This window comes from Lygodium microphyllum, chromosome 10, assembly GCF_053477565.2.
Source record: "Lygodium microphyllum isolate KBCC chromosome 10, Lygodium_microphyllum_v1.1.10, whole genome shotgun sequence".
Taxonomy (NCBI): Eukaryota; Viridiplantae; Streptophyta; class Polypodiopsida; order Schizaeales; family Lygodiaceae; genus Lygodium; species Lygodium microphyllum.
This window is the reverse complement of record NC_141144.1, coordinates 52997315-53018066: the sequence shown is the minus strand read 5'-3', so window position 1 is coordinate 53018066 and position 20752 is coordinate 52997315.

Sequence of the window (20752 nt, the reverse complement as noted above, 5' to 3'; positions counted from 1 at the left end):
TACTCAACAAAGCATAACAACATCTCTCATCATACCCCCTGACAAAATCAAGGCATGAAAATCCACAACGGATATGCCCAACATAATCTGACAAAAATCTAGAGTGAGTCGCTAACCAAGTGCTCTAACACGGATGGGCTAAAAAACCCATCAAAGAGGCCATCCTAATGGTGGTATGAACTACCTGCCTAACTTAGGACAACTAGACCAGGACCTCCTACTAGGCGAGGACTCCTATAGCTTGGTCATCATATTATTTGTGTACCACATTTCCTTCCAAGGTTTCATACTCGGGCATGTAAAAAGGAGGGAGCTGAGTGTAGAGTGACCCAAGGAGAATAGAGCATCGGCCTCAAGTCCTGACTTGGTACCCAAGAACCTGCCAAGTTCTCACGAGGCGAAACTTAATCATTTTCTATTTTTCTCACTTTTATTTTTGCTCCAACCTTCCTTAGTTCTTTATTTTGGCTAGCTACTACCCCTAGGAAGATAAGGCATCGGCCCTGGGTTGACTTGTCCCCAGGAACCTACCAGGCCTTTGCAAGGCGATAATCAACTTCTTGTAGGAATTTTCTTCCTTTCTCTTTTCCTTTTCTTATGGCGGGGTTAGAATCCCTTTTTACACATCTCTATACTTTTTTATCTTTAGATATATTCAGAACTTACTTTTTCATTTCTTTAATATTTTGGCAAGCTTCTCTCACTGACTCACACTAGCAGGGACTCCTAAGACAACTATCTAGCAAGCAGGAAGGACACGGTCACAAGGATCACCCTCTAACACAGGTCTTTATTGTCTAACAGTGTCATAACAAGAGGTAGACAACTACTCAAATCTTCCCAAATATATGTAACCAAACCCTAGGACTTCATGCCTTGATAGCTGATCCCCACAAAAGAAAATAACCCCCACATACACATATAACACTATTAGATGAAGGGAAAAGCTCAGAAAGGGGACGATACCATCTAGAATGGCCACAAGAAGCTCCATTGCAAGCAGAGACTTCTTTCAGGTACTTTGTGCAACCTGTGTGATGCAACCACTAAAATAGAGAACCATTAAATGTACCTGCACTAAACAAACATATAGCCCTCTTGGCCTAAAGAGATATAACATTTTACAATCAATAGAACGGCCCCTCTTGGCCTAATGAAATAAACCATTAGAACCCAACTGAAATGGCCCTCTTAGCCATATGAAGTAAAACATTTTGCTACCATTTAGCACAGCATGCTGTGGAGACAATCCCTTGGTCCTAATGTTACTCTACTAAAGCACAAAACTAACCAAGGATAAGGCCTCTTAGACCCTACATTAAGTGCATCAGGTTATTGGCTAACCCCCCTGTGTAAATAGCAAGGTGTGTTTGATGAAAATGATGATACACAAGCCTATGCGACCATGACAGAGTAGGAAGGTGCTCACTTGCTACTTGACTCATAACCCAAACTAACCATTGGTAGCCGAAATATGAGGTGCCAATAAGAAGACCCCAAATTAGTCCAGGGATAATACTAGGAGGTGTTGACGTATTTGCAATCACACCTAATGTAGCATCTTTGTACGAGGCAGTTAAGGCTGAAGACATGCAGGCTGCAGGAATCCCATATGCATAGAGAGGGAAAATTGCTACCCACACTACAACATATACATGCTATAACAACGTTTATAACGATGTTTTCTTTATATATGAAAAATATCCCCGTCGTCGCTATTAGCGTCGCTATTTGCCTCGCTAATTTTGTCACTATTAGCATCGCTATACCGACGAAATTAGCGACGGTTTTACAGAGGAATTTCCGATGCTAATACCGATGATTGCAGAATTATTTTCCGACGCTGATACCGACGATTGCAGAAAATAAATTTTTTTTGTGGCAGAGCTGCAGATGCAGCCCTGCCACAGTTAGAGCCACACAGGGCTAAGAGACAATTCCTACTGTCAAAGAAGTTAGACAATTGATCCCAAATAATAACAAGACTTTGCAAACAAGTACTTTCATGACATTAATTAACACAAATGTGCACTGCATTGATAAAGAAAATAACATAACTTAAATTGAGAAGTGTTACTCCGACAAAGCAAATATGGAGTCATGCTACAACATAGAAGTCCGAATCATATACACTTAGCTATTACATATGGAGGATAGAGCCCATAAGGCCTTACATAATACAAGATGGGGAGTAATCCTATGTAGCCTAATCTGCTCTCTACGACTCATCCGCATCAGAAAACTCCTCTCGCTGTAGTGGCATATCAAAGGGAGTCTGCAACAGCAAATACATATATAATTGTGAGTACCAAATACAAACTGACATATAATGACAGATTTCTCAAATTAGGAATGATATTTATTACTACTTACCGGTCCTCGGCGAGCATAGAGCTTCTCGATCAGGGCACTCAAGCCATGCTTCTCCTCGTATGTCACCTCTAGTGCAATCGGGTCGTGATTCGTAAAACCTTGCTGTGGCACACAAACATTGAAAAACAACGTACTTGAGATTCATGTTCGAAATACATACATCAACATGAATGTCATTAAATTAGAGTACTCTATCCTATTAATACTTACGAAATCTTCTAGGAATGTTGCGTGGCCGCCGCTACCAAGGTGATGCACCGATCCTATGTCCAAGCATGCCTTTGCTGCGTCCTTCTGCTACTTCCACTTGTGTGGAGTGGATGTCGCCTCATCCTGGAGATTACTCCAGTCCTCTGTATCTAGCCACTCCGGCTTCGATTTTCCCTGCTTGACTGCTTCGTGTGCATCAGACCGCCTATGCGACTGATAGTCACGCATACGCGTCATCATCCACCCTCTCGAAAATCTATAATTGCTAGAGGGATGAGGGAACTCTCGATACAATGTATCGATTATGTACTCCTTATTGCTGGCATTTGGGATCTCCTTTCACTTGTCTGTAATGTTGTGCCGAAATACTTATTGGCACAACTCATGCATCCTAGAGATGACAGCTTTTCCATCATGATTCATGTATAAATGGCCAGAGGCCTTATCTATGAGATACGAGTAACCTGCAAGATTTTGCAAAGGAGTACTTTCATGACATTAATACAAATGTGTCAAACACAACTTGAATTGATAAGTGCTACTATGAAAAAGGATGCGAAAATACATACCTGAAGGAGTGGGTTTCGTGTACTTCTTGTCGGCCCTGGGAGTGATCGGTGGGGTGCATGAAGGAGTGGGAGCAGTAGACGTCTGCCCGCCACTGCCAGTGAAAGACGGTGTCAACTCCCTGGTGGCAGTGTGAATGGGAGAGACTGCATCTGTATCCCCACAACAGGAGCTACCTCCTCCTCGACTATGTGACTCTAAAGCAAAGCGAGACCTGCAACTACGTCTACTGGAGACCAAAGCATCGGACCGTCTAGAGTCTGCCGATCGTGCTGAGGTGGAACGGGAAAGCTGTGCATCGGCTCTATCTCTGACCCTTGCTAGCTGCTCCGGTGAGAAACATGCTAGCATCGCGTCAATGTCGTCAACTGTAAAATTGCGACTCATCCTGCCGTCCGTGCCCAAATCCTAAACCTGCACATACAAGGAAAAATAATAATATTAGATAATGAATTGCAAGAAATAATAAAACTAAGACTTAATTTGCAAGTCTTCATTTTAAAATAATAATAAAAATTAGATAATACAAAACACCATACTCCAAAAACATGCAAACTGTCCTAACCGATTTGCAAAAAGTGGCATTGTTGTAGTGGGTGGAACGTTTTGATCGAGTCACTTTTGTTTAGGGATCCACAATCTCATCTTGACATAGCTCAATATACACCGGGAGATCTATACAAAATTCTCCACAAAATGAGGACTCTGCTTCATTTTCAAAAAACCCATCCTCTATCTCCTCTATCTCCATAGGTGAGATGTCTTGGTCCTCCATGCGGTTCATCCTAGTTTCTTGTATGCCTTCTGTCATTGCCGCTATTAAAGGTGTCTCTTCTACGATCCGTATGGGGATTCTGGCAAACACAGGGATACTCTTAGATGTCATGGGAATGACATACCACCATTGAGGTTGTTGCGGATTAGGGAAAAAGATGACCTGATCCATATTACGATTAGCATAAAAGTCCACTTTGAGATTGCTAAAGCGCGTCGAGTATTAGGAACTCTTACCTACTCATAGTGATTTGGCAAAACAAATGTATCACTCAAATCGGTCCACTTCTTCGTCGAGTCAATCTCAACAAAGCCACTTGGTCCTCGCCGAACAATTGCACCTGCTTCTTCGAGAGTAACCTTGAACCATTGCACATCAAATATGGTCACGGAGAAACTTCGATAGTCCATTGCAAGGATACTCTGTAAACATCCGAAATACTCCATCTCTACAACTACACAGTTTGGATCTGTGGCATGTCGTCAGCTTTCTTGCTCAAACATTGCCATGACTCCACAGCCCATTGTCGAGCGTAACTTGTCGATGTGCTCTACTCTGAAATGTCATCCACGTGACCATGCTGTACTATGGACCTTATACTGGGAGAAGAACAAGTATATTAGTTGCGATTTGCAGTATAGATTGTAATTTCTTGGGATTGCATACCTTGGGATTGCATCCATACCTTGGGATTGCATCCACATGAGAAGTCCCACTCTTCTTCAGTAACTGTTTCTCCATCTTGAGATGCTTTGGTTAGGGCCTCATGTAGCCATCTAGTGGACATGAGTAGAGGCATCTCCTCTAAGCCCTTCGGATATCGAATGGGCCGTTGCCACGTACTCCGCCGTCGAAAGTCAGATCTTGCAGACTCTCGCTCAGCTTGAGCATCCTCATACCATTGCAGCCACTTCTCCATCGTAGCGCTATGTAGCATACAAAATCGATTCACCTTGGACTCCATGGATGCATCCATTTTCTTCTCTATTCCATTTCCCACTAGGACATTTCCATTCAGACGATCATCCTCCTTAAGTGACCATATCAATCCTTTGTCCCGGTCCACAGTGGACAACCACTCAGAAATGTACACCAAGGTCTCAAACACTAACCAACCTTCAACCATGCTACACTTAGGACGAGCCCATTGTTGCACAAATCCCTTTAAGGTCTTCATGAACCGTTCAAGAAAAAACATCCGTCAACTATGGACTCGACCTACAACTTGCAATTCATCTACAATATGCACTAGAAGATGGGTGAGCATGCTAGTGGGAAGATACTTCTCCAAAAGACAAGTAGTCTCTACTGCCATGCATTTCGCGGATTCAATCGATGATGTGCGAATCTCTTTTTGGGAGACAAACTGAACCAACTCGGACAATTTGTAAATGGCTGTCTGTACCTCCGATATCAAAGACCCCACGATTGTGATCGGCAATACGAACTGTGAAAACCATGTAATTAATATTATGTATAAACAAATGGAGATTCTGAAATCTAATATTCAAAATCATGCCATATGCAGCCTCATACCATAGATACTTGACACATCTTATGCCAATCATGGGATTTGAGCCCTGTCAGTTGGTCATCCTTTGTGAATGCTGTCTTGAGAGAACGCATTAGGCCAGTCGGCATGCGAAAGGACTTGATGTTTTCCTTTACTCGTCGCACTTCATTGCCAAACAAAACCCAAGGAGCGCGCGGCAATTGCACTCAACCGTTGACGCCACTTTTACAGGCCAATATGATTCCATCTTTCCCATTGCTTTCAAATCCATCCTCGCTCCTAGTATGTCTCGCTGCCCAGTGAGGTGGTCCCATAGCAAGCTACCCACATTCTTAAAAATGTGCATGGGATCTAAAAGGTGGTTAATTTTCAGTTTCTCCCAATAAGTCAGCTCATAGAAAATTGAGAAGCATCGCATTCCACTGGGAAGTGAGTCTTGGTCCACCATCCTGTGATCAAAACAGCTTAGTGCGTTCATTCTCGCAGGAGGGCAACCAAGAAATCCTTCTCTCATGACATGACCCTCTGGCAAAAAAGCCTGATGTCCCAAATACCATCTTCTTCATAGATTTTGGCATACGAGAATCCAACCTTGGTCCACAAGAGGACATGCATGGTAACCTGACGTGACTAGCCCTGCAGAACACACATGTACAATGAGGCATGTCATAACACCAACATCGCTCAAAGAAAACTAGCAAAATAAGAAAACACACTTTACCAGAGCATTCTCCATAACCTGGAAAGTCATGCATGGTCCACATAAGAATTGCCCTTATAGTTGCGGATTGCCTACCAATATGTTTGCTCATGTCCTCCACTAAAATTCTCTCCCACAACTCCTTTAGCTCATCAATCAGTGGAGAGAGGTAGACATCCATATTCTTGACTTTGTATCGTCCAGGCACAAGCAAGCTAAGCAAAAGGTGTCCTTTCTTGGTGGAAAGCCATGGTGGTATATTGTAGTTAACAAGGACCACGAGCCATACACTATAGGAGGTGGAACGTAAACCAAAAGGATTTACCCCATCCATGGCAAGACCGAATCATAGATTCCTCGCCTCCTTTGCAAAGTCAGGGAAAGTCTCGTCAATGTGATGCCATGCTTCTGAGTTAGCTGGTGTACGCTATACACCATCAGTGGATCGATTTTCTACATGCCATGTAGTCAAATTTGCAAAACTCTTGGTCCGAAAAATGTGACGAACACACGGTATCAACGAAAAGTGCCTCAAAACCTTCTACGAAACAGTCTGTCCTTGCAAGTCATTTCGATACCTGTCCACACCGCACTTGGGACATGTGGCCAATAATTAAAAATCTCCTCGGAAGAGAACACAATCATTGGGGCAAGCATGAATGCAATTATAATCCATGGCTTGCTTTCGCAGCACTTGTCTTGCATCATCACGAGACTCAGGCATCGTGTTTTGGGTAGGCAAAATGTAAGATTTCAACGTTCTACAAATTGCAATGAAGCACGTTATTAGAGTACTACATAGCACATTTTAATGGCTTTCAATAAAGAATCATACACATCATAATATACATGAATAGCTCTGTCACACTCGCATCGCTCCATCCATACTTTGTTTGTATGCTCAACAATGCAAGAAGTGTCTTCAAATGGGATACCCGACTCCCATCATACAATGGAATGGTAGCCTCCGCAATTAAAGGATCTTGGGATTCCGAGTCCGTCGGAAGCAATGATTCGATCATGTCCTCTAGCTCGGGCTCCAAAAAAGCAAGAGGATCGTCCATGTCTCCAGCATTCTCACCCATAGAAGGGGGTTGAGAGTTATCACCTTCTATGAGACAGTTAGTTATCTCGGACGGCATTTGTATAAAGCGCGGATGAACCCGTCTTACTGGACACAAGAGATCTGCGGACTGCAATGTATCGACATGGCCCTGACCCTGTAAAGGACGTTAAGGAGCTAACTTCTAAGATAACCCCAAACTGTTATACTTAAATCAATTACATGTCATATAGTAATGAGAGAGAACTTACCGCAATCTCGTAATTCAAGACTGCTTGGTCGATTATCTGAACTCAAAACTCTCCATACCGTTGCACATGCTCTATGGACAAACGACGTTTCCGACGAATGGCCAATTTGCATTGCGTGCATGGACAGGGGGCACGTTGATTGAGCCAAGCCTCACGATCACCACCATGTTGGTTGTGAGTGCTAGACATCTTGACTGCGATGTAATGGAATGATAATTTAATAACGATTCTATATTGTATATTGGGACCACAAAATTTGTAAGTTCTTTTTTACAATTCATTTTATAGTAAACCTTACTTTTTCTTGAACATTGATGATTGGATTTTCATAGTGCCTCTAAGATATGGCCTACTAGCACAATAGGCCTAGTATGGGAATCTTTACATGTTGTTTTGTTGATAATGTAGTTTTATTAGAACATTTTGATAAAATATTTACATGACCATTGGGAGGGTGAGACATGTATAACCAATTGCTACGTCAAAAGTGAGCCCAAAGAAGCATCAAGCCATGGCTTTTAATTTCCTAGAGAATAGCTCAAAGATCTAGTGCCTAGACTTTAGGGCTTTCATGACACTCAAATTTCATCTACTAGCACTGAGACACAATTAGCAAGGGGAACACTCCACAGCTTCCACTAAATACTAATTCATTCCTTCTCTTCCAAATAAACTTGAGAGTGATTGTTGTAAAAAATTGGGTTAATTAGCTTCCAAGAAGAATCATTCAAAGAGCTTTGATCACCAAAAAGGGAACAAATCATCCCAAATTTGACCTTAGGTTAGCATTCTTAAGAATTTTTCTTATCTTTTACTAGGGAGGGCATACCATTAGGCAATCCCAAAATAAGTTCTTCTTGTCTTCTTCACGTATTTTGCAAAATACATAAAGGGAAGAGATCATGAATCTCTTAGCCAACCTTGCCTTTAGTAGGAGTTTCTTAGTTAGGAGTTTTCATAGACTAAAGAAGTTCATCCTAAAGGAGGGCATGACTTTCTAAATCCACTTTAGCCTAGGATGCCATGTTGCAACTTTGGCATGGGAACAATACCTCCATTTATTACATAGATTGAATGGTACTTAGCTAATTTCTTACTTGTGGTGGGCTAACCACTCAAATAACTAACCAAGGTTATCTCCCATCCATTTGATTCTTCACTTGGAAGTAAATTCTGCTAGCCTTGTTGGAGAACAGCTCAAGGAGGCTAGCTCCACCTTTGGCTTTGTCAACATTAAGAAGGTCCCAACTCAATTGATAAGCCTTTTCTTTTCATATATTTAGCAAACAAAGTACCTAAGATCCTTCTCCACCAGCTTCCAAGATGACTTGTTGAAATAGAAGAGGGATGCCATATAGACAATTGAAGAGGTTAAAATGATTTTGATTACAGTTGTCTTCCCAACAAGAGACATAAGCACCGAGCAACTTGTCAACTTTGGTCTTGATTTTTTCAAAGTATCATTGGAACCTTTGTTTAGAGATGAGGCCCAGTCCTGTAGGTGCAAGAGGATATCTTATTATTTCCTAATTTCTAATAATCCTAAAGCCATATCTTAGCATCTAGTGTCAAGAGGGTCTCCCCAAGAGAGAAGCATGAATTTAGTTTTGGCCTAATTTATGACAAAGTTGAGAGTTTAGTAAACTTGGAGAAGATTTTCATCAACTTATTGATAGTGGACTACTTAGCAATAACTTTTGAGGCACTCTTGTTTGTGAACAAATGAGGTGCATTAGAGTATCCTTCTTTACAATGCCTTCCTACAATTTCAAGTTAATCTTGTGTAACAGGGGGTTAGTAACTAGGGCAAAGATTAGGGGGCCCACAGGACATCCTTGGTGAATCAATCTTCTTAAAGGGAAGGGGCTAGAAAAGCTAGCATTAAAGCTAACACATGAAAAAGCATTGGTAAACAATAAGTTGATCAAACTTACAAAATATGGTTTGAATTTGAAGGCACAAGAGTTCTACAATGGATGGTCCAATTCACCCAATCATATGCTTTGTTGAGGTTTACCTTGACCAAAATAGAGTCACAAATATGCCTTAAAGGCTAAGTCAATTGAGAAGAGTAGGTTAAGGAAAATATCTTATATCCTTTTTCATGTACAAAGCCATATTGCTTCAAGTGGACTATCTTGAGACTATCCTTCCCATGAGAAATTTTATCCTCATTGCTAAATCTATAGACATTACCTTATAACAATAAATAAGCATTGTTAAAGGGCACCAATTGGATACCTTAGTTTGAATCAAGGACTTTAGGGTGAGCTTGATCATTAGACCATTTCTTCTCAAGGCATTCACCATGTCCATCAATTTTACTCCACATGCATTCCACATTTTTTGGAATAGTTTTCATAAGGAGGCCATCAAGGCCTAGAGATTTTGTAACCTTCATCTTCATTATTGTGAAATGAACTTCCTCCAAAGTGAAGTGCCCATCAAGTGTGAGTGCTTAAGAGGATGGGATAGGGATCACTAAACCCTTTAGGAAATGATTTAGTTAGATATCATAATCTTGAATCATCTCACACTTAGACCCGATAATGAAAGAGAGATGCTTCACAAAGACCTGAGTAATGGAGAAATTTTTAGAGCATAGATACCCATCATCATCTTCTATCATAGTGATTGTTTCCTTTTTCTATTTCCCCTTCATAGAATTGAAGAAGAAGGAATTAGATGCATCCCCTAGTGATACCTAGTGGCTTCTAAGAAGCACTTTAGTTGTTTGCACTCCATAATCTTCTTGCCCCTTCATATGGTGCTCTAGGTCCCTAAGTGGTATTTGGAGGATGGGGTCATTTGAGTACTTTGAGAGGGTGCTAAGAAGTGATCTTTTGACTCAAGCCATAGTATTTGCATCGTGCCTTGTCCAGGTCACAAGGTTCCTACCATTTTCCTCAGAGACCCTTATCACCACATCCAAACATTTTTGCAAAATATTCTCTAAGGAAATTGTTTTATCCCTAGCTTGGGACCAAGCTTTAGTCATCTTCTTCAAGAATCCTCTGTCTATGCTAAAGGAAGTATTGATCCTCAATGGTGGTTGGATTAAGAAGTAAATCTCGTATTATAGTAAAAATATCTATATTATAAGCCCCGCAATCTCTTGGAAAGAACCAAACCTCTCGTGGTGGGACCCATAGCATGGCATTTTTAAAGATGTTTAGAATTGGAATATGATTAGAGGAGATCTAAGTAAGAGGACAATATGACACAGCCACTAAGCAGCCAAGCCCCCTATGAGAGGCATAAAATCTATTGAGCCTCCATGCCCACCACATGGACCCAAATTTGTGCTTGTCATGCGATGCGAAAGGAATGTTAGGGTTTCCCTTTTGTCAATATTGCTAAACTTTGAGTTCACGTGCTTGGTAGAAGTCTTCCCATGCCTCTTTCTCTTCATCAACCATGCAAGCCAAACCATGCAAGTAGTTTGTAGGAAGGGACTTCACCATCCAGTCTCCTATCAATAAGGCAAGGTGCTACTATGTGTGGGCAAGAAGAAGATACCACTGCTTAGCTATTTCTATAGAGATGTTGGAGGTGAAAATTGATGTGAGGAGCATGGACCCATCCCAAACCCAAGCCCTAGTGGCCACCACACCACCATAACCTAGCTTCCAGGCAAGCACTAGATTGAGCTCATCCTTAACCAACAATATTGTGCCTCCCTTTCTCTACCTTAGGGGTCATGAAAGACCTTGATCTTGGGCACTACCAAGGCATTATATGCTCATTCATCCAATTTAACCTCCTACAATGCAACCACATAGGATTTATTTCTACATATAATTCCAAAGTAAATCTACCTACATAGGTTAGAACCAAAACCACAAACATTCTAAGAAATAACTTTAAGCTCTAGTATGCTCCTCCCTTTTGTAGCACAATGCATCCTTCGAGGAATTCATGACCCCTAATGGGGGCATAGTAGTTTTGATCCATAAGTGGAGTTTGGGTGAGTTTCTTGAAAGAGGCTTTGCGGACATTCTTACCTCATAATCCCTTCTTTTTCTAAACCATTTATTGGAGATTTCCCTTGTTGGAGCTAGCTTTAATAGGCTTTGATTTTTTTGGCACATGTTTTTGCAGTGAGTTCTTGCTTGTGTTGTCATCTTTAGTATGTAGTATGGAAGAAGATGCTTCCTATGCCAAAGGCTCTTTTTTCTTTCCTCTATCACTATCTTTTTATTGTTATGCAAGGCTACTACAACCTACAACTAGCTAGAGCTTTCATCCTTCTTGAAAAAGAAATACTCATCGTTTGGATAATCATAAGATGTATGAGTCATAAGGGTGCTCTAGAACCATCCCTTGCACATATTGTTGTTGTTACCACTTATTGTTGAGGTGGTAACTCTGACATCATTAGCCCTTTAATGCCACACTTGTCAACTTGACTTGCATGTAGGTAGGCTTGACTAAGAGGCAAAGGACCAATGAGATATCATGTGAGTATCCCTCTATGAAATTGGACTATAAGCAAGCATTGAGCTCAAGTGATGTGGATTTGCCAAAAGTTGAATAGTCATTTTGCTTTGACTAGGTGAGACACAAGGAATGCAAGGCTAAAGTACTCAAAGGGACTAAGGTATATAAAGCTTTTGCCACACTATCTTTGGAAAAAATCAAGCAAAGTATACCATCTCACATCACGTTTCTTCCTCTAATCCTTGGGATGACCCCCTCTTGAAGAGGAATTTGTGAGATGATTTGAGGTCACCTACCAGGGAAAAGCCACACTCATCTAGTTTTGTCTCATGGAGAATGGCTTTTACCTCATGCTAATAGCCTTTGATGCAGAGTGGGATTAGTTGTTGGGTTCTTAGGTTTATTACAAAGGTTACTTGGTATATGGGCTACCTTGGTCTTATTCATTTACTCTTGATGGGGTACTTCTTTGTGAATGCCCCAATCGGATCACCCCCTTAGATCTCCCACCCTAGCTTGTTGGAGAAGTTATAACCATTGCATGCTCACTCGAAAAGGTTTTGTATGTGCTTGGTGTCACAACATCATGAGGTCTTCTCAAGAGTGAACATCACATTTGTATTTTGTGGGATTAGCACAACAAGTCCCCCCAAAGTTTCTCCAACTTTAGAACTCCTTAGGCATAGAGATCATCCTTACCATCAAGTTTTCCCCATTCTCAAATTCCTGGTACTACTGTCACAATAGTGTTCACATTGCCAACTCATAGCCCTATCTTCAGGAACCATTAGTGGCTACTAGCCAATGGGCCTAGTCTTCTGTGAACGGATGATTCCCAAACAAGGCATCTTTTTTATATTCATTATTTCTTTGAAGTGTGCTACTTTTACCCAATTACCTTAAAGCCTTCTTTCGTAAACTCTAAGCATTCAAGAACGAGTGCTTTACAATTTCTTCATTTCTCATACACCAAGAAAAAAGTGGGAAGACATCCACCCTACTCTTTGTTTTATCATTGGTTTCAAATTGTGATAATTTTCCAATCATATTTACTTTTCATAGAACGTGTACTAGCCCAAACTTTCTTAGATCTATGCTTCCAAATTCTTGGATTTGATGAAGGGAAGGCTTATTCTCCATTTCTACCACACCTTTAGAAACCATATATTTCTCAATTTACAAAATTCTCTTCTCCTCCTACAATTCCACAATGGTTAATTTGAAGTTAAAATAGACTATTTAAGAAGGTGATCACTTAATTCTCATAGAAGTGGACCAAAATGCCTATTTCATTTACAAAACATTATTAGACTACTTAGCATCCTCTTTGGACAATCCAACCAATTTTCAATCTTTTCCAAATCCCAAAACTCTTGGATTTGACTATTTGGATGCCAAATCCATTGCCTTAGAAATTTATGATTTGATATAGAAAGCCATATATTGAGTTGACTAGGACTAGGGAATTGGGAAAGTGAAATATCTTGGAGAAGTATAGGATCTCTGAAATGATACAAGGGCTCTCACCTCAAGATTAATGAATGATTATTTCCTAAGATTTTTTTTTTTTGCACAACTTTGGAATTTGGGACTTTCATCACTACACTTCTTGCTAGTAAGTCATCCTCCTACCCAACATTAGACCATCATTAGAAATTAGTAGGCTTCCTAACATGGTGGAGTGAGAGCTAAAATATGGGCATCATATAATCTATGACAAAAGCTACTACTAGCAATGATAGTACTATATAATTGATGTGTAGTGATTGAGCATCATTTAAACAATGATGAGTTTGGTATATATATGGCATAATTTTAATGTTGCTTCATGTGCCACTTAAATAAGTTAATTGAATTATGTAAATAACTAGATAAGCAAATTGGTTTTATTTTCTTATGAAATATCCTTGACTTAAGGGATGTTTATTTAAAATATTCCAACAAAGTTTCTCATAGCCTTGTTGTAGTTCCCATTGTATTTCTCAGTTTTTACAATCAATACTCCATCCTTCCAAAGGTATCTTTGAGATAAGCTATCTCCCTATCTCTCTCTTTCTCTCAGCCTATCTAAATTAGATAGAGATGTTTTGGTGTGTGGAGAGGAGAAAGATGCTAGTTGCTTACACACACATGAAAGTTTCAATCAAAGCCCAAAAGCATCCTCAAGATTTGTCGAAGGTAAGTATCTTGCAATGTTGGTGACTCCCTTTTATACAAAATTATTAAACTTAGTTGAAATGCAAGGAGTAAGTTCTATTCCTTAAAAGGATGTGTATATGTGTATGGAGCATGTGTAGCTTAGATGTAGGTGTAGGCTAGGCTAGGTTTTCATATGATAATCATACGGTTAGTTGTATAATGAGAAATCAACATTCTTATACAATGAAAATAAAATCTCTTTATAACTATATAATATTTAAAGTCTCTAGCCACAATAAGCGAAACATAGTGTATGGGGTTGTGCCTACACTCACTCCAAAATGAACTTGAAATCTACAACTTTCAAGAGGAAAACTCTACACCAAAATCTATTCCTTAGGAATATTGAACACAAAGAAACTCTCTGCTTTAAATTAAATTTCTCTTTTGTGCTTAATATAATCATAACCTAGAAACATGAAACTCTCAACCCAAGGCCTACACAACAATAGCATCGGCATCACAATCCTTTGCAATTCCAAAGCTACTGGAAAAGCAAAACCTCTCAAACAATTCTTCAACAATACTTCAACCCCAAAGTCATGTTAGAATCTACTACAATCAACCTTTTAATACATTGAATGGTCCTCGTGTTTTTGTGTGCATGCATTTTTTTAGGGCTCTCAAAATTATCTAAAGTCTTATGGAATAGTAGATTCTTTTAGGAAATGTTGCATTTCTCTTTTCTTGTAGTTTATGAAACATTTGCAATGTTCCTAAATGGAAAGAAGGGTTTTACCTAGAGATCTAGATACCTATTCTAGGTTTTTTGCAAGGTGAAAGACTATGATTCTTGCATAGTACTACAACAAAATAGAAGTTTAGATGCAATTACCAATGAACATATATAATCCGGTGTGTAAAATCACATTAAATCACTCACATAGGCACATACTTGTGCATGTATGGTTAACCTAATTATGCACTACCACTCATGTACCTATTAGTGCACCTATACAAGAATTACAACCATGGACCCTTACCTAGAAAAAGAGAGGAGCTTATAAGGCTATCAAGGACGAGCAATGTGTCTTGTCTAGACACTAAAGAACCATACTACGCATGAATAGCCCCTCCACATTTGCATGATATCCTTGGAACATATTAAACACTTCCACCAATGTACTATGTGTACTTGCATGCATAGTATCTAGACCAAGTACATAGCACATTGCACATTTACACTAGGATACATCTAGTGTAGATCACTTATTGTTCATTCATATTAGCACGCTCTATCTTGTGTTAGTTCCATCTCTTCATCCTCCTAGCAAACCTATGTATCTATCAACACATTTAGATGCTCTAATAATTAGTTGCGATGAATATTAGCACACCCCAATGGATGAAACCTGGGGCCTACATGTGTTAATGTACCCTCATGTAATCATAATGTTCCACCTTTAGCATGTAAGTATACTAGCATAATAGACACAATGAATAGAAAAGGCAAGTGCATTAATCAAGAAATGGGGACTCTCAAGAGAAAAACAAACTTGATAGAACATTTTTTTAATACAAAAGAATAACAAACCATTCCCAACTTAATGCAACCATGATTGTTCAAAAAGCTAAGGTATTGTACTTTTCATACATTGCTTGATGAAAGGAAAAATCTTATTTGCACATTGATCACAAGACCAAGTCAAATTGTAATAAGGAAACTATGCTTGCTCAATATTCAAGGATCTAAACAAAGATCGAAGACACAAAAAAGAAAGAAAGAAGGTAGCTGAAAAAGAGATACCTAGGACTTTAAAAGTCCATGATGTAGGTGCATGCGCTTGTGTAGTGGTGGACATGACCTTCCAACACCTATAGCAAGTAGAGACCTAAGTCCTAGCATATTCATAGACATTGAAAATACTCCTATCCATGTCCAAATTGATCCAGTGTCATCTAATTAGTCCACCTATAAGTGAGACAAAACCACGATGATGACACCAACCATAATGGACAATACTAAGGGCTTAAGAGATGCCTCATATGACTTCTAGGCTTCAGTCTCAACAGTTTTGATGTCTGCATGATGACACCTAAAGCTATGAAAAGGATACCTTGAGAGTTGTAAGGCTAGGAGATAAAAACTCTCAATTGCATCTACTAAACCTTAACAATGACACTAGACACCAACTTGTGACTATGTAAGGCTAAATGGAAATCATTTTAAGAATGCTATTGAATGTAGGAGCAATGAGCTCATGACAAGATTTTCTCTTTAATATCATGCAATAATGCCCATTCAACCATTCAAGCATGATGCAAGTAGGGATATACATTGTACAAACTACCATAACTATAATGCATAACACTCTAGGCATTAGAGACTAGGCAAAATTTCCCTTAATTGCAAAGTACCTAATAAGTATAGCAGCAATGGTGACCCTTACAACTTTATTGAGCAATTCGAACAAGTTTGTGAGGCCAATAATCTTCTTGGTGATGTTAGGAGAAAACCTTCAGACTTTGCTTAAGAGAGAAGGAACAAGCCTAATTCAGTGGTCTTGATGCTATTGAGAATGCCTCCTTTATATACTGCTTGAGGACCTTTTAATTAAATGATTTATTGAAATTGACTACAAGGATAACCTCATTGCTCGACTCATGAATATCAAGCACTCAAAGAATGAGAGGATGAGAGATTATATGTAGCGTGCCGCACAATCTTTCCTTAGTGGTACATTCTTAGTAGCCCATCAAGAGATATCCTAGGAAGCGTTGTTCGGGATTTTGATAAAACCCTCCAAGTTTTCTAACCAAGCTTGCTTGAGTATACCCCATAGTGGAAGTTCTGGCCGCTCCCACAAGGATTGACCTGAGTTTTTCTTGTCAAATCTATTACTAGCAGCTAATTAGTATCAACCGAATCTAAAGTGATGCAAGTCACGCTTTGTGGTTTCTAATGGTCCATCAAGTGGGATTTTTATTCCTTCTTAGGAAAGCTCTCGGCTTACTGAGACCACCCAACCATAGGTCTGGATCTGTCGAGGATACATTATACCTAATCTTCTAACATGTTTGTTTCCAAGACAAATCTTCTCTTTCCAAAAATTAATAACATTGGGACAAATTAGCATAAGTGGCAATACTTAATAACATCGAGACAAATTAGCATAAGTGTCGATACCTTCCAATAGTCTTCCTAGATTTTCTCTTCCTTGAGGATTAATTTGGATTTAATTTAAGCAAGAATTTCATACTTGAGGATAACTCCCTTGGAGTTTCACGGGTCTTTGCCCTGCAATAAAAGAAAATCTTGGTTAGTTTAATTACAAACAATATCATTTGGCAAATGCATCTCAAGGGCTCTTATATACGAATGATTAGCATTCGTGATTACCCATCAAAGATTTTGTTTGATAAAAAAAAATCAAAATAATTAAATCTTTTAGGGACACAGTACCTTCCTTGTACTTGTTTAGGTTCATCTTGTACAGACCCAAGTTACCCCTTGGAATTCGTGGTTAAAAATTCCTCAAAGAAATTATATACAGGAAATTTTACGCATGTAGCTTCTATTGCCATTTCATGGGATAAAGACCTTTTAGCTATTTTTATTTAAGAAAAATAGTACTTGAGAATCCATGACGGGTGCTTGGTTGATTGTATCTGTGGCTTTGTTTGTAATCCCCGTACCTCACCATTTTGTTTGTAGTAATTATGTCCACAACATTATTGGCAGCTCCTGCTCCCATGACCTTCATAGCTTTCTTCTTCGAGGCCATGATCTTTAATTGTAAGATCCCAAACAGGGAAATTTGATGAAGGAGCTTGGGGGTAATTAGATTCATGAAATTATGATTAACAGGGGGGAGGGAAAGTTGATGACAAAGAATTTTAAGAAATCAAGAAGAGTCTTGATTCCACAGGGAAATATGATAGAAGGGATGGAGGAATTGAATTCAAGAGCTCACGGAGTATCCTTCTTAACTTCTTGACGAGAAATTCACATGCTCATGCTTATCTTGCCCCACTTCCTCTTGCTTTATACTCCTAAGAAGGACCTCTCCTCTCTTCCTATGACTGCTCTAATCAATGGCTCTCCATGTCTCTTATTTATAGCTAAATTGGAGAAGAAGGGTTGTGGCTAAGAAGAAGATCTCTTTATGGAGAGGATCTTGGAAAAATCAGAAATCTAAAGCTTCCAAGATGCAATCTAACGCTAGCGATTTGATCTTTGAGGTCCATAGAGGTTGCCAAAGATGCCACAAATTATTCGTCTAGCTGTCAGATGATCTTGCTTCATCCAAGCCTCTCATCAAATTGAAAATGGGGGGAGATTTCTGGAGATTTGAGCTGAATTCAGGTCTTTTGGTACAGAATTGGAGATGCAAAATTGGGGGGGGGGGGAATATTGCATCGTTTTTTTTAAGAAAAAGGGGGGTGTCTGGATCCTCTCTTCGTTCTATTTTATCAAGCTTTTTTAAGCTTTAAGGTTTAAAGGTTTTGTGATTTATCTCTACTTACCAAGTTTTAAATGTGTGTAGTCAAATTTGACTTATGGCTCCTAACTCTCATTCATGCAGTCCCTTCTATGATGGATGGCTACAGTAATGTTGGGTTATGATCCTTGGGTATTTTTTCTCAAGATCTTCTCTATTGAATTATTCTAGAGTCCTTCAAGTCCATTTTGTGAGAAGTCATGAAGATTTTAAATTAAAGTTAGGATATCACATCCTCTCTCCCCTCAGAGGAATCGAGATGTCCTCATCTCACATGAAACTCGGGATACTGGTTACATAGTGATTCTTGGTCAATCCAAGTAGCATCCTCTTTAGGGTAGTCTTTCGACTAGATGGGATATTCTGTAAGGGTTTTTCTTCTTAAAGTCTTCTCCCGCATGTCAAGTATCTTTTCTAGTTGAAGTTAAAGGATTCCTTGACTGAACATTATAATTTCTTGGTCATTTAGTACATGGTCTAGGTTAGAAACGTATGCTTTCAATAGACTAACATGAAATACATTATGTACTTTCAAGTTGTTAGGGAGTTGCAGCTTGTAGGCATTTGGTCTTAATCACTTTAGCACTTTATATGGTCCACAATACCTGGGACTTAGCTTCTTGAATTCCCCCAAAGATAAGGAACTTTTCTTTGGGCGAACTCGCAGGAAAATCATGTCACCTTCTTTGAAGATGCGTTTTTGCCTTCATTGATTGGGAGATGCCTTCTGTTGATCCTTGGCAACTTGAATATCTTGCCTTATGGCTTTCACTTGTGCTGATTCATTTCTTCCAACATTTGCCTAGATGCTTCTACCCATAGGGTAGGATCAGAAAATTTTAATGGTCTAAGACAATCTTGCCCATATAGTGCTTGAAAATTAGTCATTTGAATACTTTGATGGTATGATGTATTGTAGGAAAATTCAACTAAGGGTAGGTATTGGATCCACTATTTTGGTTCCCTATTACAATAAGCCCTCAATATTTGGTTGACCTGCTCTGTTTGACCATCAATTTGGGGATGGTAAGAACTACTAAAGAAGAGCTTGGTTCCTAGAGCTTCGAACAAACTCTTCCAAAATTTTGAGGTGAAGAGAGAATTATGGTTACTGATGATTATTGGGGTAATCCATGTAACTTAAAATTTTCATTGATGAAAAGCCTAGCGATATCGAAAGCTTTGTAGTTGGTTTTTACATGAATAAGATGTGTAACTTTTGTTAGCATATCAATGACTATCATTAAGGGGTAATCCAACTATGAAGTCCATTCTAATATACTCCCATTTCATTTGAGGGATGTCAAGTGGCTGGAGCTTTCCTAGCATTTTGACACACTCGGCCTTAATTCCTTGACAGTTTAGGCATTTGGTGTCCTACTTGAGTACATCACCCTTGAGTCTTTCCTAGTAGAAGCTTCTTCTAACTGTATTTAGAGTCTTAGCATAATCAGGATGACCTAAAAATGGAGAATTGTGAGCTTCCCAAAGTATTTTCCTTTTGAGTTCTTGACTTGCAGGAATACATAGTCTTGTCATAGGCAAGCTCCTCATTTATGGAAAAATATTGATAGTTAGTCTTGAGTTTTGGACTTGAATCCTTGATGAAAATTTCTCTTAACGATTTCCAATAGCTTGGATCCTTTGCTGCCTCTTCTTTAGCCATTTCTATGAGAGTGTTATTGGACATTGAAATCATTGTGGCAAGAGTTTTAGCCCTAGAGTGTTCTTCTAGGATTAGAGCATTAAGGAATGATTTACTGGTTAGGGCATCTACAACCACATTCTCCTTGCTTGATCTATACTTGATTTCAAAGTCAAATTCTTGCAAGGTCTCAATCCATCGGCGTTGTCTCATATTGAGATATGGCTGAGTAAAAATCTACTTTAGGATTTTATGAACAGTGATGACTAGAGAAATCCTATTACCAAGTGGGCAATGTCTCCATAGTTTGAAGGCATGGATTACAACAATTCTAAATCATGTGTGGCATAGTTTCTTTCATGGATCTTTAATTTTCTTGAAGCATAGGCTACTCGATGTCCTTTTTGCATAAGCACACAACCCAAAGCAAGAGATTTTGCATAAGTTTTTACGAGTTTGAATTCTTTGCTAAGGTTAAGTAGCCTTACTATGATAGGGGCAGTTACCAAAATCTGCTTAAGCTTCTCAAACCTAGATTGTTCGATGGATGTCCATATAATGGACACTAATTTTT